The 26,673-nt window shown below is 34.0% G+C and overlaps 1 pseudogene; it reads right to left on the reverse strand.

Moving 5' to 3' along the window:
- Positions 1–25,278: 25,278 nt before the first annotated feature.
- LOC121217676 (protein argonaute 4-like) lies at positions 25,279–26,090 on the reverse strand (annotated as a pseudogene).
- Positions 26,091–26,673: the final 583 nt, after the last annotated feature.

Raw genomic sequence — 26,673 nt, forward strand, 5'->3', positions numbered from 1 at the left:
CCCCTTTTATTATATGTATATGGTCATCTTTAAATAGACATTTTATAATAAAAAATACTTTGTATATATGAGTGTGTTTTTTTTAGTCTATAATTTGTAATAAAATTAATTTAATCTTATGTGCATATTTAGTCCCATGCCAATTTATTTTACAAATTCTCTCAAATTTATTTATATATATTATTTTGTGTATATAAGTTTTTCTTTTAGAACATATTTTATTATATATTGTTTTGATTTTAAGTCTCACATTTAAATACCATTTTTGTGTGTATATACATTTGTCAACTTTGAATATATACATTATCTTTAAAACGTTTGCGTCCATTTTATAATTTGTTATAAAATTAATTTAAGCTTGTAGGTATTTCTATGTTTTTACACATAATTGTTTTTTTTTAAATAGTTACTTATGTACATGTATTGTAAATCTATTATGTGTCTAAAATTACATTTTCTATACATTTTTACAATCCTTTCATATTTTGTACGCAATTTCGAAATTTTCTATATGTATATATTGTCATTTTTAAACCAATATGTTTTAATGTTTGATATATTGCTCGATCAAAAATCCATTTCACTTCACATATTTTAACAAACAAGTATATATCTTTAATTTTCTAAATTCATCCATTCATTTATTATACATTGTGTGTTTATTATTTCAAGCTAGTTGGGTACTATGGATCATATCATATTAGGTTTTATGTATCATTGTGGCATACTTTCATGTATTGTTTTATTTCGTTTTGTACGATGCGTTGTCATTATAATTGTGTTTTGATATTGTTATGTCAATTAGTATCCCATGCATGCTTGTGATTGGATTATATGTTTTAGGTTAGTTATACTTAAATTTTAGTTCGTTAAGCATTATGTCTCGTATGTACGTATTACCCTATTCGTCATTTTCCATTTGATTTTTGAAATGTGGTTTTATAAAATACAAATTCTTAAGACTGCCTCCGTTTTTTTATCTCAAGTCAAATTGATACTTTTAAGCTAGTTTTATAAGTACCCATTTAAAAATTATTTAAATTGAAGACGAGATTCGATATTTGGCAATTCGTGGAATAGTGCTCTAATGTGTTGGGTTGCAATTTCGCGTTTGCTCAAAATAATCGAATGTCCCTTCAAGATTTTACTCATGCCTTTTAAAAATTCTTTAAAACGAAAGAAATATTTGGCATTTGACAATTCGAGAATCATGCCCTATTGTGTTGGATTGTGATCTCTCGCTTGCTCAAAACAATTGAATAGTCATTTATATTCTCACTCATGTTTATTAAAAATACTTTAAAACGAAGATGATGTTCAATGTTTGGCGATTTGAGAATCGAGCCCTATCGTGTTGGGTTGCGCTTTTCATTTGTCCAAAATAATCGAACATCTCTTCGAAATTTCACACGTATTTTCTAAGGTAAGGCAATGGTCAATGTTTGAAAATTCGAGGAATCGTACCCTACTGTGCTGGGTCTCGATTTTTCGTTGGACTAAATAGTTGGGCATCCTTTTGTGATTCTTGAATTATAAACTTTCGGACGTCGAAACAAGAAAGTTTTGGCGATCAACTCGGGTTATTCAACTTTTATTAAAAAACGACATTTCAAAAAAAAACTTTTTAATTTTAGACATAAGGATAGTATTTAATCAATTCGGTACCAATTTTGGGCGTAGTGAGGGTGCTAATCCTTCCTCATGCGTAACCTACTCCCGAACCCGTTTTCTCAAAAGTTCGTAGACCAAAATCATTGTTTTAATAAACCAAAAATGTTTTATTAAACTAATCTCATTTTTAGGTGATCCGATCACACCAAAACAAAATATCGGTGGCGACTCCATGTATTTTTTTTCAAAAGTCGATTACCCCCTTTTTTTTAAAAATTTTAAAATTTTTAAATCGAGGGATGGTTTCGACAGTTGCCTATATGCCTTAGGTTGGTGCTTCAAGCCTCCCCACACGTAAATGATGTTGGAATATTTTCAAATATTTATAGTATCCCAATAACTATAAATGAATGGGTGTAATTAATCAAAAGATAAAACTTTTGGTCATTGGTCAAAAGTTATATCATTTGATTTTTAAAAAAAAAATTATAACTATTCAAAAAATATTATTTGAATAGTTACAAAATTAAATGAATAATTATTATTATTTATTTATTCATAAAGACACCTATTGAAAGATGTCTCTATGAAGAGACATGAAAATTCCTATAAATAGGAATGGGATTTCATTTGGAAATCATATCAACAAATTCTAATATTATTTCTTCTCTTCCTTCATTTTCTAATATTATTAGATTATTCTATAAAGTATTGCTGCAGAAATCCTTTGTAGAAATTGAGTTTTTGTTATACATTACTCAGTGCATAGTGGACTATTCTCGTCAGTGCAAAACGCAAATAGTCATTGGCTTCATTGTATCCTCGAGGTTAATTTGCTTGGAACTCGTTTGCACACTGAAGATAAGTGGGGGCGAATATAACCTTAAAGATAGTGGCTTGATACACGCCTTGGAGCCTGTCCTATTTCTTCTTTTTCTTTTCGAGTTCCGATCGTGTGTTCGAGTTTTTTCCTTACCGGAGTTTTGTACTAACAATTTTAAGGTTATATTTCATGATGACTACCGCAACACATGAAAGTGGAACACTAAGGGAGTTGGCTTCCAACTTTGTTAAACTTGATCGTTTTGATGGTGGCAATTTTTGACGATGGCAGAAAAAGATGCACTTTTTGTTATCAACTTTGAAGATTGCTTATGTTTTGGATACTCCAAGACCTAAAGAGAATGAAAATGAATCTGTTGCTGCAACCCGAGAAAGACAAAAATGGGACAATGCTGATTACATGTGCATGGGCCACATATTGAATGGTTTATCTGATGGTTTGTTCGACACCTACCAAAACGACGTCACCGCTAAAGAATTATGGTACAAATTGGAGGCAAGATACATGACCGAAGATGTTACAAGTAAGAAATTTCTTGTCAGTCGTTTCAATAATTATCAAATGGTTGATGGTCGTTCTGTTATGGAACAATTTCGTGATATTGAAAAGATGCTGAATCAATTTAAGCAATATGATATGAAAATGGATGAGATGATTGTGGTATCCTCCATAATAGACAAACTTCCTCCATCTTGGAAAGACTTTAAAAGAAGTCTAAAACATAAGAAAGAGGAAATATCTCTTGAGGCTTTGGCAAATCATCTTCGTATTAAAGAAGAGTATCGAAAACAAGATCAGAACCTAAATTCTGAAAATGCCAAAGTACATGTTACGGAGGAAGTACAGACTACTAAACCATTCAAGAGAAAGTTCAATCAGACTGATAGAGCACCTAAGTTCAAAAAGAAACAAAAGGGCTCATGCTATCATTGTGGAAAGCCGGGACATTTCAAGAATGAATGTCAATTTTTAAAGAAGAAATCATCTTCTAAGGCTGATAATAACGAAAAGTTCGTTGCAATGATATCTGAAATTAATATGGCACAAGATGATAATACATGGTGGATTGATACCGGAGCAACCAAACATGTGTGCAAAGACAAAAGCATGTTCACAAAGTTCACACAATGTGAAAATGACAATGTCTTGTACATGGGAAATTCTTCCACCGCAACAATTAAAGGCAAAGGGTCTGTTGAACTACAATTCACTTCTGGAAAGGTTTTAACCTTAAATGATGTATATTATGTACCAGAAGTTAGGAAAAATTTAGTGTCTGGAAGTCTGTTGAATAAGTTTGGTTTCAAACTTGTTTTTGAGGCAGATAAGTTTATTTTGTCTAAGGGAGGAATTTTTGTGGGAAAAGGGTATATGTATGAAAGCATGTTCAAACTTAATATTATTAATAAGAATAAAAATACTATTTCTACTTATATGGTTGAATCATTTTGTTTGTGGCATTATAGATTAGGTCATTTGAATTATAGAAAATTGAATGACATGTATAAATTAGATTTAATTCCTGTTTTTAATAATAATATTGAAAAAAGCAATACCTGTATGTTGACTAAAATTACAAGAAATCCTTTCCCTAAGGTTAAAAAGAAAACAAAATTGCTTGATTTGATACATAGTGATTTATGTGACTTGCATAATACTCTTACATTAGGTGGAAAGAAATATTTTGTTACTTTTATTGATGATTGTTCTAGATATTGTTATGTATATTTATTGCATTCAAAAGATGAAGCGCTTGATAAATTTAAAGTTTATAAATCTGAAGTTGAACTTCAGTGTGAATCATTTATCAAGTGCTTAAGATCGGATAGAGGTGGAGAATACTATAATCCAAGTTATTTTGAACTCACTGGAATTGTCCATCAAGTTTCAGCCCCTTACACACCACAACAAAATGGTGTAGTTGAAAGGAAAAATAGAGTCTTGATTGAAATGGTAAATTCAATGTTATCATATTCAGGTCTTGGACAGGGTTTTTGGGGAGAAGCTGTTCTAACAGCTTGTCATATATTGAATAGAGTTCCTAATAAGGAAACTAAAATAACCCCCTATGAACAATGGAAGAAAAGGAAACCAAACCTTAATTATTTAAAGGTTTGGGGTTGTAGAGCTATTGTAAAAGTTCCAACACCTAAACGTAAAAAGTTAGGTGAAAGAGGAATTGAATGCATATTTATAGGTTATGCACATAATAGCAAGGCATATAGGTTCATAGTAATTGAACCAAATGATTCAATTTCAATTAATACGGTTATTGAATCAAGAGATGCTATTTTTGATGAAAATAGATTTAATTCTATATCAAGACAATTACAACCACAACAATTGATTCATTCTTCAAATGAGAATGAGATTCCATTGAAACAAATTGATAATAATGATGAATCTTGTCAAGAATTAAGAAGAAGTAAGAGGATTAAAAAGGTCAAAGATTTTGGACCAGATTTCATTATGTTTCTTGTAGAAGGAAAATGTGAAAGTATATGCAATAAGATACCTTATTGTTATAATACCGAATCTGATCCTATTACATTTGAAGAAGCAGTGAAATCTCAAGACTCTGCTTTTTGGAAAGAAGCAATAAATGATGAAATGGATTCAATAATGGGAAATCAAACTTGGATCTTAGTTGATCTTCCACCAGGTTCCAAACCAATAGGTTGTAAATGGATCTTCAAAAAGAAAATGAAGGTCGATGGAACCATTGATAAATTTAAAGCAAGGTTGGTAGCAAAAGGTTTTACACAAAGACAAGGTATTGATTACTTTGATACCTATGCTCCAGTAGCAAGAATTGCTACAATTAGACTATTAATATCACTTACCTCTATATATAATTTGGTTGTTCACCAAATGGATGTTAAAACTGCATTTTTAAATGGTGAATTGGAAGAGGAAGTGTACATGGAGCAACCGGAAGGATTTGTTGTTCCAGGACAAGAGCATAAGGTATGTAAGCTTGTTAAATCTTTATATGGGCTTAAACAAGCACCAAAACAATGGCACCAAAAGTTTGACAAGGTTGTTTTAGCTAATGGCTATAAAATAAATGAATCCGATAAGTGCATATATAGTAAATTTGATAATGGAAAGGGTGTTATAATTTGCTTATATGTAGATGACATGCTCATTTTTGGCATGGATTTGGAACAAATAGAAAACACAAAGAAATTCTTGTCAAACAACTTTGCTATGAAGAATATGGGTGTAGCAGATGTTATTCTTGGGATTAAAATAACCCGAGATGAAAGCACTATAGCTTTATCACAATCACATTACATTGAAAATGTGCTTAAAAAGTTTGATCTTTTCAACTGTATACCAGCATCTACACCCATGGATCCTCAATTAAAATTAGTATCTAATGCTGGTAGGAAAATTGATCAATTGAATTATGCAAGTCTAATTGGTTGTCTTATGTACATAATGACTTGTACAAGACCAGATATTGCATATGCTATTGGAAAATTGAGTAGATACACAAGTAATCCAAGTAGTTTGCATTGGCAAGCTTTAAATAGAGTACTTAGGTACTTAAAGAAAACTATTAACTATGGATTGTGTTATAATGGATATCCTCCAGTTTTAGAAGGGTATTTGGATGCTAGTTGGATTACAAGTTTGGAAGATCATGCATCTACTAGTGGGTGGATCTTCATTCTAGGTGGAGGAGTCATTTCTTGGGGTTCCAAGAAACAAACATGTATTACTGATTCCACCATGGCAGCAGAATTTATTGCATTAGCCGCTGCATCTAAAGAAGCAGAATGGTTAAGAAATTTGCTTTATGATGTACCTTTATGGCTTAAGCCAATTTCACCTATTTCTATCCGTTGTGATAGTGAGGCTACTCTAGCAAAGGCATATAGCCAAGTATATAATGGAAAGTCTAGACATATTGGATTAAGACATAGTTATGTCCGACAATTAATCTCTGATGGAGTGATCACTATTAATTATGTGAGGTCAAGTGAAAATTTGGCAGATCCTTTGACAAAAAGTCTTGCTAGAGATGCAGTAAAAAGGACCTCAAAAGGGATGGGACTCAAGCCTATTAATTAGAGTCACCCATGATGGAAACTCGACTCAACGCTTGGTATAACGTCAAGTCTTGAGTTCAATGAGACAAAGTACATCATTAGTATGTGACTGTTAGCACTATAAATAAATCCATCCTAAGATTAAAGTGCTAGGTACCCGTAATGATAAGGGAAGGATGAGTAATGTACTCTTAATGGACCCATAACATAAATATGTTAGAGTGTTATAATTACGGGAACACTTTTGATGGGATCTACCTATGTGAGTGGAAGTGTGGCCGCTTCTAGGAGCTTAAGGGCTTGGCTCTGACAGCACTCATGAAAAGAGGACATAGACACATGGCTATAATAGTGTCCCTAGATACTATGCATTGACTGATGTTGAAATCATTGTGTGAGATGTGTTCAGTTAATCAAATGGAATAGTTGGTTCAAAGCTTAGTCTACCATACAATTTCGATTAACTTTAACATGTTTTCACTAAGTGAAGGTTCAATCGTAAGACACCTTTATTTATGCAAATTGATTTCCAAGAATATCAAAATCTAAATATTTTAAAAATGGGGGGAGATTGTTGGAATATTTTCAAATATTTATAGTATCCCAATAACTATAAATGAATGGGTGTAATTAATCAAAAGATAAAATTTTTGGTCATTGGTCAAAAGTTATATCATTTGATTTTTTTAAAAAAAAATTATAACTATTCAAAAAATATTATTTGAATAGTTACAAAATTAAATGAATAATTATTATTTATTTATTCATAAAGACACCTATTGAAAGATGTCTCTATGAAGAGACATGAAAATTCCTATAAATAGGAATGGGATTTCATTTGGAAATCATATCAACAAATTCTAATATTATTTCTTCTCTTCCTTCATTTTCTAATATTATTAGATTATTCTATAAAGTATTGCTGCAGAAATCCTTTGTAGAAATTGAGTTTTTGTTATACATTACTCAGTGCATAGTGGACTATTCTCGTCAGTGCAAAACGCAAATAGTCATTGGCTTCATTGTATCCTCGAGGTTAATTTGCTTGGAACTCGTTTGCACACTGAAGATAAGTGGGGGCGAATATAACCTTAAAGATAGTGGCTTGATACACGCCTTGGAGCCTGTCCTATTTCTTCTTTTTCTTTTCGAGTTCCGATCGTGTGTTCGAGTTTTTTTCCTTACTGGAGTTTTGTACTAACAAATGATTTCCATAATTAATGTTACACTATATATTGACACCTCTCCAGTGAATTTTACAGGTCATATCTCCGTCAACCGAGGTGCTGTCGTCTCTGTGAACCCATGCCTACGGCAGGCCTCTTAAAGCAGTCGGGCTCTCAGCAAATTCAGAAGGAAAAAAACTCTGCCACGGGAAGAATACCTTACATTGTTTGGGGTTCAATTGCCTCATTGACAAAAGAGAGGTTTGGAGGTTGGCCACATCTTCTCTTTTGCATGCTAATATTGGACGCTTTATGGTATGGCTACAAATTAGATGGTTCCAAATTACTCAACTAGGAAGTTTATTTATATATTTGGTTTAATAGAATTTTTTATTTTCAGGTCAGTTGTTATTCTTTGAATTCTGATGGACCTACAATGGCGAATTTAAGTGGTCCAAGGAGATTCCTTGTAGTTTACTTCACCTCTGCTTTTTCAAGTAACAACTCTTAAACTCATTACAGTACCTTATAAATTGCTTGTTGTGCAAAGCACCTGCTGTTGGTACATTAGGTGCAATCTTTGGATTAGTAAGTCATCTCGAACATATTTGCAAAATAAGATTAATGTTCTTAAGAACCTGTTCCAACTAAAGATTGTCCGCTTTTAAAATCTAGGTTTTCTCTCTTTTCGTTTTTTTTTGCTTGGGAAATCAATTGTTTGCTTTTATCGCCCGAAGTTGTCTCATTTGACAATCTCTTGGCTGTCTAAGTTGGTTTTGTTGCGGTGTTTGTCTTGAGATAGAGGTATGATCAGAGATGCCCAAGAAGATCTGCAGCACATGGCACAAATTATTTTCCCAAACACGGTATGGTTCAAAGCTTTTACAATTCAATGTTTGAGATTTGGAGGAACCGTATGAAGCCATGTCAATAAACCCGCCTTATATATTTCGAATGTAGTCCCTAGTGTTGATGCCTTAGTAAGTCTAGATTTATTCAAGTTTCTGTTATGTTACTGGTGTGATACAGTAACTACTCTGAAAAAAGGTGTAGTTTCTACCGTCCTCAAGCAGACTTTTCTTAACGCATCAAATGCTTTTGCGCCTACATTTCGGATGTTAGTAATGAATGTTGATGATGCAAGCTATTGGGCTAATGTTAATAGGCATTGATAATTGGGGACACGTAAGTTTTAACTATTACACGTGTGCTTGTAGTATACCGCTATTTAAAGTAACGGTTACGTATCATAAGAATCACCATACTTCTTCGTTAATACAGACAGTTAGAGTTTTACTTCCGAAATTGTTCAAAATCTAAACTTACAATTTCAGGTATGTGGCATCTTGGAGGAGCAGCAGTGTCCTGGCTTATAGGACCTGTATGTAAGTACGATTTTGACTCAGTCAAAGAAAACTAGGTGCCGCTACAAGTTACTGGTTCTTCAAAGCACCCGCAGTTGGTACATCAGATGCAATAATTGGATGAGTAAGTCATCTCAAACTTATTTGCAAAATAAGATTAATGTTCATAAGAACCTGTTCCAACTAATGATTCTCTGCCTAGAAAATTTAGGACTTTGGTGAGGAATAGCTTGCTCTGAGACATACAATAAAACCGGTCAACAGTAAGAGTTCATAATTAAAATCGACATTGACAACTCAATTTCAATGCTTAATTATGGAATTAATTTTCCCGTATTTTGGAGAATGATTTACAGTATGAATTCATTTTTCACCAAACATTGAAAAACAATGAAAATATTTTCCGTAAAACTTTTTATAAGTAAACAAACATACCCTTAATTTCTATTTAAATTGTCTATTTATTGTCTATTATGACCGAAAGGGATCATTACTTCCTTTTCGGGTTTTGATTTATTTAGTGCGAAAGCTCTTATAACAACTCTTTGTTGGTTTATTTGGAAAGCTAGAAATTAATGTATGGCAAAGAACCTTTATCTATATTTAATACTATCGATTACTCTAACTTGTTACTAGATGCCTAAGTAGTTCCATAAAATAAATAATAAAAAAAGAACGCTTCCAACAAAAAACGAAACTTATTGTGCAACTATGAAAAAAGTCAATTTTTAGATAGAAACAATGGTATAATTACCACTTTAGTCCCTTTAATTAATTTTAATCTATAATTCAACTTTTAACACTTACGCAATTTAGTTATTGTACCTTAATAACTTCTAATTTCACAAAAATTACCTATCCAAAATTTAATTTGCCTCTAATACAACTCCGTAAATATTTAATAAAAATATTTGCAAGTTCAGTTTATGGAAACGGAGTCCCAATAATACACTTTCTAACACCACTGACTTTTGGGTCGTTACAATTCTCCCCAAAATTCACCTGAAAAGAGATGGGGATATTGGGATCTTATCATCTCTTCTGACTCCCAAGTCACTTCCTCGACACTATGGCTACACCATAGAAATTTCACTAACGAAACATGTTTATTACGTAACTCCTTCACCATGTAGGCTAAAATTTTGATCGGTTCTTCCTGAAAGGACAAATCAGGTTGAATTTCTATATCTTCTGTCGTAATAATATGAGACGGATCCGATCAATACCTCCTAAGCATTGACACATGAAAGACATCATGCATTTTCTGTAATTCTACAAGTAATGCCAACTGATATCCTACTGGTCTCACTCTTTCAGTGATCTCATACAATCCGATAAAACGAGGACTTAGTTTCCTTTTTTCGACAGACCCTCAAGACTTTCTTCCATGGCGAAACCTTTAGTAATAATTTGTTGCTAATAGAAAACACAATATCTCGATGTTTCAAGTCTACGTGCGATTCTTTCTATCAAAGGTTGTTTTCAATCTATTTCAGATTATCTTAACGGTATTTTTTGTTTCTTGAATCAATTCTGACCCAACAACTTTTCTGTTACACAATTCCATCCAACAAACAGGTGTTCGACACCTACGACCATATAAAGCTTCGTATGAAGCCATTTGAATGCTCGATTTGAAAATATTATTGTATACGAATTTAGCCAAAGGTAAATAACGTTCTCAACCTGATTCAAAATCGGTTACATAGGCTCGAAGCATATCTTCTAAAATCTAAACAACACGCTTAGATTAACCGTCAGACTACAAGTGAAAAGTTATGCTGAAATTGAGCCTCATACTAAGAGATTTATATAATTGTTTCTAGAATCTTAAAGTAAATCGAAGATCCTAATCAGAGATAATTGACATAGGGACATTATGTAATCTAACAATTTCTTGAATGTAAACTTCAGTAAGTTTTTGAAGTGACCAATCAGTTCTGACAGTAATAAAATGAGACAATTTTGTAAACCGATCAATTATCACCTAAACAATATTTTTTACTTGGAGATATGGTAACCCTGCTACAAAATCCATCGTTATGCGTCCCATTTCCACTCAGGAATAGAAATAGGTTGAAGTAATCCTGTGGGAACTTGATGTTCTGCCTTAACTCGCTGACATGTTAAACATTTAGCTACGAACTCAACTATTTCTCTTTTCATTCTGAGCCACCAATACAATTCTTGCAGATCGCGATACATTTTCATTCCCTCAGGATCTAAGGCAAAAGGGCTATTGTGAGCTTTGCAAAGTATCAACACTTTTAATTTTACAACATCAGGAACACAGATTCGATTTCGGAACCTCAGACAATCACAATCATCAATGCTGAAATTTTCTATTAAGCCATCTTTAACCATTTATCTTTTCTTCACTAATTTGGCATTATCTAATTGTGCTTCTTTAATCAGATTAAACAACATCGGCTTGACCTTCAACATCCAACAAGCTTCAATCATTATTGATACTAAGTTAAGCAAACATCATTCACAGCTCAATTGTTTCCTTCCTACTTAACGCATCAGCTACAATGTTAGCTTTACCAGGATGGTAATCAATAATACAATCATAACCTTTTAGAAGCTCAACCCAGTGACACTATCTTAAATTCAACTCTTTTTGAGTTAGGAGGTATTTAAGATTTTTTTGATCAGTATAAATATGACATTTTCCACCGTACAAACAGTGCCTCCAGATCTTTAGAGCACAAACCACAGCAGTTAGCTCAAAATCATGCATCGAATAATTACGTTCATGCATTTTTAGTCGACAAGGTATATACGTGATTACTTTCTCATCTTGCATCAAAACACAACTGAGACCACTCAATGAAGCATCACTATAGACCATGAATTATTTTATCGATTCCAGTAAAGTTAGAACCGACGCTTTAGTCAACATCTGTTTCAATTTCTCGAAACTTTCTTGGCACTGTTTGCTCCAAATGAACTGAACGTTCTTTTGTAACAGCTTTGTCATCAGCAATGCATCTTTGAAAATCCATTAATGAATCTTCAGTAATAACCAGCTAAACTAAGAAAACTACGGACTTCCAACACATTTGTCGGTACTTTCCTCTAAATAATGGCCTCAATCTTTTTCGAATTAACTTTAACTCTACCCGTCGAGATAACATGCCCCAGAAACACAAATTTCGATAACAAAATGATTCTAAGGTGTTGTTCATGCTCGAATTCAAATTTCAAGTAGATCAAGATGTCGTCAATGAAAACTACCACAAATTGATCCAAATAAGGTTGGAAGATACGGTTCATGAGATCTATGAATGTCATTAGGGCGTTAGTTAACCCAAAAGGCATAACCAAAAATTCATAATGGCCATAACGCTTATGAAACGTCGTATTAGATACGTCTCTATCTTTTACTTTCAGTTGATAATAACCAGATCTCATATTGATTTTAAAAAAGACAAAAGCTCCTTTTAGTTGATCAAACAAGTTAATAATACGAGGTAGGGGGTAACGATTATTAATTGTCAACTTTTTTAATTACCGATAGTCTATACAAAGTTGCATCGAGCCATCTTTCTTTTTAAAAAATAATATTAGAGCTTTCCAAGGTGATATACTAGGGCGTATAAAGTCTCAATCCGGTAAATATTGCAATTGGACCTTAAATTCTTTCAACTCTATGGGTGCCATAAGATAAGGAGACATTGACACTAGAGCTGTACCAGAAAACACTTTAATTTTGAATTCAACCTCCCAATCTGGTGGTAATCCCAATAATTATTTGGGAAATACATCAAGGAATTCACAAACAGTATAAATCTTACTGCTCTGATCACCACAAGAATTCGAGTTAATGACATAGGCCAGAAAATCTTTACAACCTCAATTGAGAAGTTTATTAACTCAAACTACTAAAACGATATGATTAAACCACTTGTTCGAACACCATTCACCTCAATCATGCTACCGTCTGCACTCTGAACCACAAAATTCTTTTTACGGTAGTTAAGAATCACTTCGTGTTCTGTAAGCCAACCCATACCCAAAATCAGATCAAAATCACCAAATGGCATTATCAACAAATCAACAAGGAAAGATACGTTCTAAATTTCTAGTGAACATCGCCTACATACTTGGTCAACTAATACGGATTGCCCCAAAAGACTTGACACAACCATAGATACTCTAGACGTCTCAGATTTTAAAGTTCCTGATTTGACTAACTCAGCATTAATATAAAAGTGTGAAGATCTTGGATCTATCAAATGGTAAAGAGACTCTGAATGTAATGACAAGACACTTGCAATATCGGTAGCGTCACCTTCCTTACGTGTCCATACAACATATGCTTGAGCTGGCACTCTGGCCTCTAACTAATGAGTACTAGCATCGCTCACCTTTCTAACACCACCTTTGGCAATAAAACCACCACGACCCTTAGATGCTGGTACAGACCTCTGAGAAGAAACAGGGGTATCATTATCATTTTTTGGACACTCTCAAGTGAAATGCACCATCAATCCACAGCAAAAATAAGCTCGTGTTAGTTTTCAGCATTCACCTCGATGTTTTTTCCCACAGTGATCACAATTCGAAATTTCAATATCTTGGGACAGGCCTCGTACACTACTCATGGACATAGTCGGTTGTTGATCTTGATTTCTATCAGATCTGTCAGACTTAAAGGTCAATTTCTAACTACCACGAAAATCTTTAGTTTGCTTAGATTGTGGATGTAAACTAACAGCTCCTAACCACTTCCCAACAGCGCGAGTAATCTCAGCCTTTTTATCAAGACCCAAAGCTTGTTCTACCATTTTTGCTCGTTCAACTAAATTAGCAAACTCTGAGATTCGATGTGATACCAGTTGTACTTGGAGCTTATCACGTAACCCACGCTGAAATTATTTGCAAATTTCAGCTTCAGATGACACAAATTCAACAGTATATTTACTGAGTCGTAAAAACTTTAATCAGCTATAGTCATCTCATTCTGCTTTAACAGTAAAAACTCTTGTTTTCTATCTTCGAGATGCAATTCTCGAACGTATTTCTTTTGGAATTCCTTTTGGAAGAACTCTCAATCAGCCCGTTCTGTAGATACGTGCTGCGTTACTGTCTACCACCAAGTATACGTTTCTCCTTGTAGTAGAGAAACATCACAAATTACACTCCCAAGATGGTCGCATTCAAGAAGTTTTAAAACACATTTAGTAAATTCAATCCAAACTTCAGCTGCTGAAGGGTTAACTTCTTTCAACCTCAAAAACTCTATCGCACCATATCCCTGCAATTCTTTTGTCGGAGCCCGTCGAATGGTAGATGTGGATATTGCAGAAAAAGTAGTTCACGCAACACGTTGAAGAGCATCAACGATAGCTCGAAGTAAATTTGAATACCTAATCCATCATTATTATCCCTCTCAGTATTAGGTTGTTAAACACCAACTAGGTTAGCACTCGGTGTCACTGATTTAGTTCTATCTAACTCATTAGAACCATCATCACCAGTATACATCTCTTAGTCAACTTTATTATTATATTCATCAGACATCGTTCAACTTTAAAACAAAAACAATTATAATCAGCATCCAAATCCCGACTCAAACTCGACTCAACTTTATGTACCTTTAAACTTAAATTAGAGCTTGATTTAGTTCGAGAATCGACGTAATGTCCTGAATAATTTAAGTCTATTTTAGTGGAATCTAACAATAAATGTGTATATGATTCAGTGGTTAAGTGTTCTGGGTGTGTGTGTGAGGTCTTGGGTTCAAGTCCCACTTTTGGCAAATTTTATTATTTTATACCCTAGCCCTATCATTGGTGGGTTGGGTTATATTTTCTTGTTAGTAAACTTATATTAGAATGAGCCTGTTGGTTCTAGTGGTAAGGAGTTAGCTTGCTGGAGGTCCTGTGTTCGAATTCTCGTATGAGCGTGGGTGTTAAATTTTGTCGATGGTGGTTGATAGTGGTTCAGTGGTAGTGGGATTTTGAGTTAGTGGGTGGTTATGCATGTAGATGTAATGGGATTTGGTTTAACCATTTTATGTTTGGTTTAACCATTTTATGTTTTCTTCCCAACAAAATTTCTTTTTTTTCCTTGATCTGTCAAAATTGTTCTTCTAAAATTGCAGTGATACAATTTTTGAATTCTTCGTGTGTCTGGTAAGTGAGGGTAGTAAGTTTTGTTCGAATTAGGGGTAGTTGTTTTAACTATTCTATACCAATTCTGGTCCTTTTGGTGATGTGATTATGGGTTGTTTGGCAGCGAATCGTGAGGAACGAAATTCTTCTCCTGCAAAATCATAGTCGGGTTTGTTCATGAAGTTGGGTAAGTAATTAGTGTTTGAATTTCACTGTTGAAGGTTTCGTTGGTTTGGTTTAATTGTGGATTAAAAATTGATTTTGGGAACGTGTAATATCGTTTGCTGGTTCCGGTAGGTTCGGGATTGCTTACGCATCAAAATCGAATTAAGTATATACCGTTAACGTGAGAAAACAAGGTTCGACGAAAGCCAAAAATTGGATTTGTCGATGCCTCACGGGCTTGTGGCCGACCGTGTAGCTGGCCGTGTGTGAGAGACGACCCTGTAACTGACGAATGTGTGGCTGTGCGCCTGACACGGCTGTGTGACGATGTGAGTGTGGCCTTGTAGGCCACGCGGACTAGGCTAGGTTGGACGTGTAGGGCACACAGGCTAGGCCATTCTGGGCATGTGGGCCCATACGGGTATGTGGAACCCAGAATTCTAAAATTTTCTCTAAGGTCGCACGGGTCGTTCCGATCAACTGTGAACTTACCTTAAGGTCAATAAGGGCTAACCAAACCCTATTTCATGTGATCTAATACTTTGATAGTTTGATTTGAGTAGACCACAGATTTGTATGCCTGACTGTACTGTTAAGTATATAATTATCTGTATATGAGCATGTTAAACATATTTGTTCTGTTATTTTTATATATGTATTCTGTATTTTTATTTAGGGTGGGATTTGTATATTGAAGGAAGTGATCTGTACGGTGACCTATCGCCAATATTCTGGTAGCTTAACTGCATAATATCTATTATGTGTCGCATCGACACTATATAGTGTGTAAGGATGGGTGGGTGTTTTTAACCTTACATGGTGTGATGGGTGGACGGAGATAGTGTGTAGAGGATGGGGTAGGATTCTATATGTTTGATCTATTATCTAATTCTGATATCTGTTTTTGTTATGGACTTAGGTTCGAATCTGTATCTGATTGTATATGAAATTTTGTATATGTTGCATGACTATCTCTGTTGGGTTACACATTGAATTATGAAAACTTACATCTATTTCTCTATTCTGTTCAAGTAATCCACAGACTTAAACGGGTCGGTGTGATGAAGAGTCAACAGCGACCACTCGATAGAGAACTATTTTTATTTAGTATTAACGATTTTATTTTAAAATTTGGTTTTTCTTGAGAGTTTATAATTTTTGGAACTCTTTGGAATGTATGATTTTAACTTTTTGATTTGGATTTTGTTTTGATTTCTTTTTGACAACGTTGACAAAAACACTTTATGCAAACAAATGGTTTTAACAAATAGTTTTTTGAAACATGACCTTGGTTTTGTTTTAAACGATTTTTTCAAACTTCAGCTACAAAATAAATGGTTAACTTTAAAGGACAACATAGAACGATTTCAGTAATATATAAATATAAATGAATATGTTTTATAAAACTTGGACGTTTTATCAAAATAACTAAACATGGTTTTACCAAAGTATCGTCAGTTTCAAAACCCTTCTTCGTAACACTCTCGGATTCAGCCATAACATATAGGCCGTGTTTAGGATGTTATAATCGGCTAAACCTGTAACTCTAATATTACTAAATTTAACACAATTAACCCACATCCGTTATCGGATTAAGGTCACAGGCATTACTAACCAATCAGAACATCTAATTACAACATAAGCAAAGGTGCAAGCTGACTATTAACATTCATATTATATAGAGAGCAGCGCATGCTAATTTAATATTTTCCATATTACTATTTTAAACAAATGAGTGATGAGATATGCAATGCAATACTAAACTTGGTCTTCCACTGTTTACAATTTTATCACTATTTATCCCCTCTTGAAAGCTAGAAATTGGATACCTAACAAGACTATTCCAATTATTAGCATCAGAGTATTGAACTATACTCTGACTATCTACTTTCAGTGATATTAGTAGTGTAACCTACTTCACCCAATTAAGGTTCACCACTTCATTTAAAATTAGCATAATAATACTTTTATAGTCCTTAATACGAGTTTACGAGACCCTAAATATAATTATAAAATAAACAGGGACTAATTTGAAACAACTCAAAAGGGTTTGGAGTAAATTTCAAAAATTTCAGAAACAAGGGTCACACGGTCGTGTCTCTACTCATGTAAGTCACTAACTTTAGACACACGATCGTGTCACAAGTTGTGTACCAGACTGTGTGAAATCTACAATTAAATTAACAAGACACACGCCCGAGTGGCTAGACCATGCGTATCACACACCTGTGTGGCTAGGTCGTGCTTGTTACACGCTTGTGTGACAGACCATGTCTTACGTCGTGTGTGCCTAAATGTACCTTAATATTAGAGTTTTCCAAATCATGCTTACTAAAATACTAAGTAGCTCATTTACTCATGCTTACTAAAATACCAAGCAGCTCATTTACCAATCATTTAACCTACTCAAAACATAATTAAACATGCTTAAAACATGCCAAAACATCAATCTTAAGTGCCTAACCAATGTACCATCATTGGTACCACATTTATATTTGTCAACACATTAGTAAAACATCAACCATTCAACACAGACATTCATACCAAATTATCAAGATTTAACTAATGTTCTAGTTATTTAGGCTAACAAGTTAAAGCAAATCATATGCAAAACATTAAGCTTGACTAACCTACCAAGACATAGCTTTAACCTGAACCATATGAACATATAAATACAATTACACTTGGGACTCAAAATATCATCACATTAACAAAATAACCATCAACCAAAAGACCACCTAGGTACATGCCATTACAAAATAATACATCACCATACTTGAGTCCGGGATCGTTGTTGGATGATGAGTCGACGATACGTTGAAAACTACCTAACCTGCACATGGAAAACCAAACCCTGTACTGAGTATAACTCAGTGGTATTTTTATAATTCAAACAATTGAAACTTAATGTAAATAATTAAGATGTAAGATGCAATTAAGTAATGTCATATAGTATATCAAATTCATTATGCTAATTTATTCATTTGTTCACATTCAATAAATATTGCAATTTCCAATACAAATGTGACACCTTATACCCGACCCAGTTGTTGGACCGGAATATAAAATGTCATATTTTGTTGCCTAAGCAACTCACTTTTCCATTTTTGTTTGAAAATGAAATGTAGTGATAAAATTATTGTATAAAAAATTCGGCAACATTTTTGTCTATTTTACGTAAAACCCCCTGCAAAAAAAAAAAAGATTTCACAATGTAATCACATTCAATTAATCTCCCAAATCAATTGCCCACACTTTGATATCTCAAAATATACCAATAAACTAGATTTCTACGGTTCACTATTTCATTCAAAACATTAGTTATACAATACTAGAAAAGAAAACATAATGAAAATATTTAAATTCAGTTTACGGCATAATATTATATATATACAAGGCTAGGTACATGCCATTTATATCAACTATAAAGCAAACTCTTCACCAATATTGTTTGAGCTGAACTTTGATTCTTCGGATGTTGCTGAACGATCTAGAGAATCTAACTACTTGCAACGGAAAAATAGACAAACCGTACACTGAGCAATTTTTATGTTCAGTGGTTCTAATATCATATAAATCATTACATAAGTATTGAATACAAATTAATTGATAAAAATAAACTAAAACATGATTATAAATATCATTAGTAACATCAAAATAAAAGAAAATTCTAATATTAATCGACTTTAATATTTTGATATTGACAAATCGATAAAAAAAATTAAGCTTTTTAATTAAATTTAAAATCGCATAATTAATTTAATTTGCACAATATGGAAATTCAAATAAATTCAAGTTTGTTTTTGTTTCTCTTTCAATTTAGACCCCATACTAAAGTTTAGACTCATAACCAAATACACAAATCCGTCACCTCGAGTTGTTCGGCAATGATGGCTATTAAAGTAGTCTATGACCCTCTGGGAATTGGGACTGCCCACGACCCTCTGGGAATTGGGACTACCCACGACCCTCTGGGAATTGGGATTACCCACAACCCTCTGGGAATTGGGGAGATCTAAATTCTCTTATATAAAGACTCTATGACATGCCAACTATATCCGATTTAGTCTAACTTAGTGAAACGAGGTAAAAACCTGTAACACCCTAATCCTGAATACAAAGTACTTGAATACTAAGGCTCTACATCAGGTCACCGGAGCAACCCAGCAAAATTTTTAAATAATTTAAAACATTGAAATACATTTTATATAAGAGAAATTATCATCATAGTTATACTGAAAATAGTAATAAAAATAGTTATACAAAATATGTGGAGCTCCAATATCAACATATATCAAAATAATCAAAATAACAAAAATGATAAATGGGTTATAGACCTAAAAAAATACAAGTAAGGCCTTAGGAATACAATGCCTACTAATAGATAAGGTACTGTACTCTGAATACGTGATGCTAGAAGTCTCTCGTCAATGATGTTCCTCAAACATGAGCAAAAGTCTACAAATCTGAACATAAAAAAAAATTTGAAGGCTGAGCTTTACAGGCTCAGTGGTACACAACAAATCTACCATGCTTCAAGCAATTCATAAATATAAGCATGCAAATCAAATGTATACATAGAAGCATGACATGAGTATCGAATAATTAAATCATGAGTCATTAAATATACATAACCAAATCACTTGCATATAAAACTTGCAAAACTTGTTAGATTGCACATACTGCTCAAATAATTGGGTATCCAAATAGTCTCGTGCCACTTCTGGCCGCTTGTCAAATAATCACGAGTGTCCATAGGGTTATCCCGAGCGCCACTCATGGCCGCTAGTTAGGTTAGAGCCCGAAGGCTGAGCACAAACAAATCATCAAACATATAACCACAAAAATACAACCATGACATTCGAGTCTCATACTCGTTTCAACATGCTTATCATTCTAGCTAAAATATTAACTAATGAGATGTGACAGTTTGCTACCTTGACATTCTAACCTTTTCTCATTCAAAAATTAATAACTCTTAATATATAACTCTAAATCGAGCATCGTTTGTTTTAAACGAAACTAAACTTCTGTACGGTTATAGAGATATAAGACACACTTCCTATTTATCTTGTGAAATTTTTGGTGATTTTTTTAAAGTCACTGCTAAATATGTTTTATAAGAATTCTGCTGCCAGATATTTATGACCTTTCAACACTCAAAAATTCATATCTTTTAAAATAAAAATTGAAATCGATCTCTGTTTGTTTTAAATGAAACAAGACTAACTCACGGTTACAACAATGTATAGATCTCTTCTTAATTATTTTTACAAAATTTATGGCGAATTTTCAAACTTACTATTCATGTAATAATTTATTTCTGGCAGATTTCATAACTAAGTTTTTAGCTTCATTTTAATCATCCAAACATGATTTCCAACCAAAGACATATAACATGCATGCATTATCACACAAGCATCATATTTATGACTTATCAAAAAGCTTAAGAGAGTTAGAGGGTACTGTCGAAACTATTTTTAAATCGAGTTTTGGAAAATGGGAATCGACTTTAAGAAAAACGAAAACGGGAGTCGCCACCAATCTTTTTAGGTGTGATTGGATCACCTTATAAAATGTTTTGTTTTAAAACATTAATTTTGGTCTACGAAAGTCGAGAAACTGGATTCGGGAGTCGGTTACGTACGAGGAAGGGTTAGCACCCTCGTAACGCCCAAAAATTGGTACCTAATTGATTATCAAGTGTCTTTAATGTCGGAAATTTGAAAGTTTTAAGATGCAAACCTCTTTTAATTAGAATGTCTCAATTTTTAAAATTAAGGCTCACTTATTTCAAACAAGTCAAAACATCACATCCAGTAAGTTAGGACGCAACATTTTAAAACCTTCGAAACTAAGCTCGTCTTTCGAAAATTTCTATCTCGAAACAACAAAACGCCATATCCAGTAAGTTAGGACACTATGTTTTGAAATCTCGAAATAATTGTTTAAGTTTTAAAAACTCAAAATCACTTAGAAGGGTGCTTGACTATTCGAATTCAACGAGAAAAGTCGCAACCCAGTAAGTTAGGGAACTACCTTTCTCGAAGTTTCCAAACATCAAGCATTGCCTTTTAATTTTTTTTAAAAAAAACCTTGGAATATTATTTTTAAATGACGTTTTAGGATGACATATTAATGCATCATGAAGCATAGATGTACAAAATATTCTAACATTTCCATACAAACATAAGTAATATCATTATGACAAAACTAAATAACATGAACATACGTTTAATGAAAAAAATCATACTAGGGTAAATATAAGATAATAAATAAATAAAAACATGAGTAAACTAAAAGAAAACATAGTACATGCAAAAATTATACAACAATATATATCATAAAATAGCACATAAAAGAAATAATTAAACATAGCATATAAAAAAAAGGAAACTATGCACAAATAAGATAAATGACATACAAAAAAATGAATAAATAGAACATTTACAAATTATAAAAATATAATGCAATAGTTCAAAATACATGAAATGATAGTATAATATATATACGCATAGAAAATATATATTTGAAAATAAACTATATAAAAAGGTTAAATATTATAATATATAAAATACATAATCAAATGTATAAAAGATAGGAATAAATATACATATTTGAAAAATGAAGAAATTAAAATAAAAAAAGGTTGAAAAACTAAGATAGACGAAGAATAAAATAAGAACAAACCACAGAGAGTAAGAACGCAAGAGGGAGAGAAATTTGAGTGAATGCTTTCAAGAATTCTTATTGCTTCCCAAAACTCAAGTGTGTTACAATGAAGGGAGAAGCCTCTATTTATAGTTGAGCCTCCCCAAATCCAACGGTACAGATCAATTACATCAACGGTTAAGATTAAAGGATATCTACAAATTAAATCTCCAAGATTACAAGATCATATCTTCAAGATTGCATATCATATCTAAGATTGCATATCATATATAAGATTGTATCATATCTAAGATTGCATATCATATCTAAGATTGCATATCCTTAAAGATTATATTTCCATATGAGTCAAGCTTATAGATGGACCTTAAATCTTTTCAAGTAATGGGCCATTCTGATTGGGCCAAATTATATGTTTGTAATTTTGTACTGGACTTGGACTTTGTTTTATTTTTATTTTTTGGGGGTTTATTATTTTAAATACTGGAATGGGTCGAGCAAAAATGGGCTATTACAGCTGCCCCTCTTTGCTCATTGTAGTGTAACGAGAATAGAGCAAAGACTATAAAAGGACCCATTTTGCCCGGTCTCATCAGCTTCAGACTTCATGGTCCTCAATCTGCTCCTTGCAAACTCAGGATTGTCATGTTGATGTTTTCGATCTTCTCTCCATCGAATACAGAGATGTCAAATCTGCTACCTTCGATTCGTTCCTTGACAATACAGATATGTCAAATCATCTTGGATCTGCTTCAGCGTAAACACCTGAAGGTCAGATCTGCTATGTCTTCGATTTGCTCCTTGTAAACACAAGGATGCTAAATCATCTTGGATCTGCTTCAATGTGAAAAGATCCGAAGGTCAGATCTGCTATGTCTTCGATTTGCTCTTCGTCGAATATGGAGATGCCAAATCTATTTACTCAATTTGTTCTCTAACAATACAGATATGTCAAATCATCTTGGATCTGCTTCGATGTAAAACATCCAAAGGTCAGATCTGTTATGTCTTCGATCTGCTCTCCGTCGAATATGGAGATGCCAAATCTGTTTCTTCGATTTGTTCTCTGACAATACAGAGATGTCAAATCATCTTGGATCTGCTTCAGTGTAAACACCTGAAGGTCAGATCTGCTATGTCTTCGATTTGCTCCTTGTAAACACAAGAATGCCAAATCATCTTGGATCTACTTCAATGTGAAAACATCCAAAGGTCAGATCTGCTATGTCTTCGATCTGCTCTCCGTCGAATATGGAGATGCCAAATCTGTTTCTTCGATTTGTTCTCTGACAATACAGAGATGCCAAATCATCTTGGATCTACTTCAGTGTAAACACCTGAAGGTTAGATCTGCTATGTCTTCGATTTGCTCCGTGTAAACACAAGAATGCCAAATCATCTTGGATCTGCTTCGATGTGAAAACATCCAAAGGTCAGATCTATTATGTTTTCGATCTGCTCCCTGTCGAATATGGAGATGCCAAATCTGTTTCTTCAATTTGTTCTCTGACAATACAGAGATGCCAAATCATCTTGGATCTACTTCATTGTAAACACCTGAAGGCCAGATCTGCTATGTCTTCAATTTGCTCCTTGTAAACACAAGAATGCCAAATTATCTTGGATCTGCTTCGACGTGAAAACATCCAAAGGTCAGATCTGCTATGTCTTCGATATGCTCTCCGTCGAATATGGAGATGCCAAATCTATTTCTTTGATTTGTTCTCTGACAATACAGAGATGCCAAATCATCTTGGATCTGCTTCAGCGTGAACACCTGAAGGCCAGATCTGCTATACTTTAACCTATTACCCTACTGCTTAGCGGGTTAAGGCGCATCTTCCATCTGCTCCACTACTGCTTAGGGAGATAAGATCCGCAATTTTGACCAGTTACCCTACTGCTTAGGGGAGATAAGATCTGCAAATTTAACCTGTTACCCTACTGCTTAGGGGATTAAGGAGCTGAATTTTGTAATTTTCAATCAATCTTGCTACATTGTCTACTGGGGAATCCTCCTATAGAATTGATTTCCTGGAATTTATGCTTATGCCAAATAATTAAGATGCCATGATCGAAATGAGTCAAATGCTCCTAATTAGACATATTATGATGCAAAATGTTTATGAAAATAACTCCTATTTCGGACGTCATCACTCATTCATCTATCGAGCTTTCCACCTAGTTCTTCTCGACATATCATTCATACTCTGGTCGTATGCCTCGAATCTTCTCCATCAATTTGGTCTACCGTACCATTCTCCAAATGTTACGACCCACTGAAGATGTTTATGAAATGATCCTTTCTTAAGATTAATATTGCTTAAAACATCCAACCCAACATATAAGAATTCCTTAAACAATTGTTTTGTTTCAGTTTCTTGTATTATCTAGAAATTTCCAGAGTAATATGCAAAACTTCGTTTGTGAAGATATTTTAGTTCATCTATCATTATTTCAATGCTACATGCTTTATGAATAATGGGAGACAAATAAATTGATCCTGAGGATAATTAGATTTGGACAAATAATTGGAAGGAATGCAAAAAGATTAACCTGAGAACATATCTTTGCGAAGAAAAAGAATCCAAAGATAGTAAATAGGACAGAAATCAGATGCCCCATATATCGCCGCTTGAGCGTCTATACACCAGCTCCATGAAGACATTCTTGAGTTCAACATGTGTATAAAAGATCCGAAGTAATTCGTTGATGCCTTGATATGTAACATACTTCACTTCTCGTCAAATCTGGTATAGCAAGGTCACAGCATGACTTTCCAAATTTGAGCTGCCCTTTCAGGTTTTCAACTCAAAATCCTTTTGGTCTCAAGGCACCCTTTGTGGGTTTTCGCCTTGGCTTCCCTTCTCCTTCAGACAAAGTACTCCTTGACCGAGTCCGAATTCACTAGACCAGATAAATTCTTCCTATCCATTTCTTGTCAAAATTAGTGCACCTCTAGAGAAAGCCCTCTTCGTAACATATGGCCTTTCCCAATTCGGCATCCTTTTGCATGGGAAGGATCTCTTTCAGCATAAGGCTTCCTTTATGAAATTCTTTTGGACAAACCTTCTTTGTCATAAGTCTGTGTCATCCATTCTTGGTACATTTGCTTAGAATGAATACTTTCAAGTTAAGTTTACTAGAGGTATTCAATTCTTGACTCCATCAAAACTTGGACGAAAAATCTTGATTCATAAACCCATGAGAAAGGGATTGCCCTAGCAGCAGTCCTGGTTGTTGTTTGTCAAACCCTACAAAAAGATGGTTCAATGATTCTCAGCAGACAAGAATGAAGTTTCTGACTTTATCCTTGAACTTGGAAAGCTGAGGTACAGAGATTACTCTCGGAGCATACATCCCACCATGACCCGATGATGTTTCTGAAGCATCCCTAATCTTCATAAATTGCCCCCAACTGTGAAGCTGCCAAATGAGCATAGCAAATAGGAGCCACAACAAATATGGCTGTGGTGCTCCTTTGATACATACAGGATAGAGAATGAACAAACTCTTGCAGATCATCAGCCGAAAACCCAGCCTGGTCTAAGAGAACATGATAGTGGGTCTGCCTCGTGATTCCAATCACTCCAGCATGGGTACCAAGGTAAAAATCATTGTTCTTTGGATGGCATACTTTGTTGTCAATGGCAGTACCATGTAGCACATTTTCAGGAGATCCCTGCTGAAAAAACTTTAGGGTTCCACTTCTCGTCAAGAAACTTGCAAGCCTCAACAACTTGATCAAAACTTGATTGAATTGAAACTCGCTAACCCCATCCCTGAAAATAATGATTTGATCAGGTTTCCTCTTCCTTGAACTTGTATAGAAGTCTAAGAGAGCTTCCTTCACGATATCGTCATCTACTTTGTCAAAAACTAGTTTTGATGAAAGAATCTATCATTTTAAGCTTTAAAGACTATGTATGGCCTGATGCCCCATAGCTGGAAATCAATGGCCACCGCCTGGAGCTAACCATTGACGGCACATCAGACTGCTCATGAAAGCCAAACAATGCACCCATTCCAAGGATGATGGTTGGAACCTTTGAAACAACTGGAATTGAAGGTGTTTGCCCCAGCGTAAGCATAGAGAGTAGGCGGTAGTTTCTTATGCCAATTTTTACCAGTCTCGGTCATCTTCTGTAATTTGTTTTTTTCTTCTTTTTATTTTCTTTTGGCAACCTTTGTTGTACAGTGGTAAGCATTATCTTTGAAAAGACTGTAAACTTTTGGCATTGTGCAGTTATGTAATCTTTTTTTTTTGAAATGGATGACTTTTGACTTTGTAATATTGGCATATGAAGCTATCTCCCCCTCTTAATGGAGTAGTTGATGTCCACAAAGATGAGTCATTGCCAGCTTGAAACTTTTGACGACCTCGGGCCCATAACATACATGCCTCATAAGTCTTGACTCCTTTAAATTTGGCATTCATTGTACAACTGATGCGATCCCTTTCCATGGTGAACTAACAATGCCCCAAAACCTCATGTTTATCCTGGCAATTGCAAATCCTCCTGCATGCGTCTTTGGACCACATTTTTGAATTCCCATAATAGTCTCAACAAGGTTTTGTTTTATCTCCTCAGCTAATTCCAATTTCGCAATCTTTCCTTCCTCTAAGGCTATATTTCCTACCACCACTTCATGGGGTAAAAACCATTTTCAAAA

This window comes from Gossypium hirsutum, chromosome A01 (genome assembly GCF_007990345.1).
Source record: "Gossypium hirsutum isolate 1008001.06 chromosome A01, Gossypium_hirsutum_v2.1, whole genome shotgun sequence".
In the NCBI taxonomy this organism is placed as follows: domain Eukaryota; kingdom Viridiplantae; phylum Streptophyta; class Magnoliopsida; order Malvales; family Malvaceae; genus Gossypium; species Gossypium hirsutum.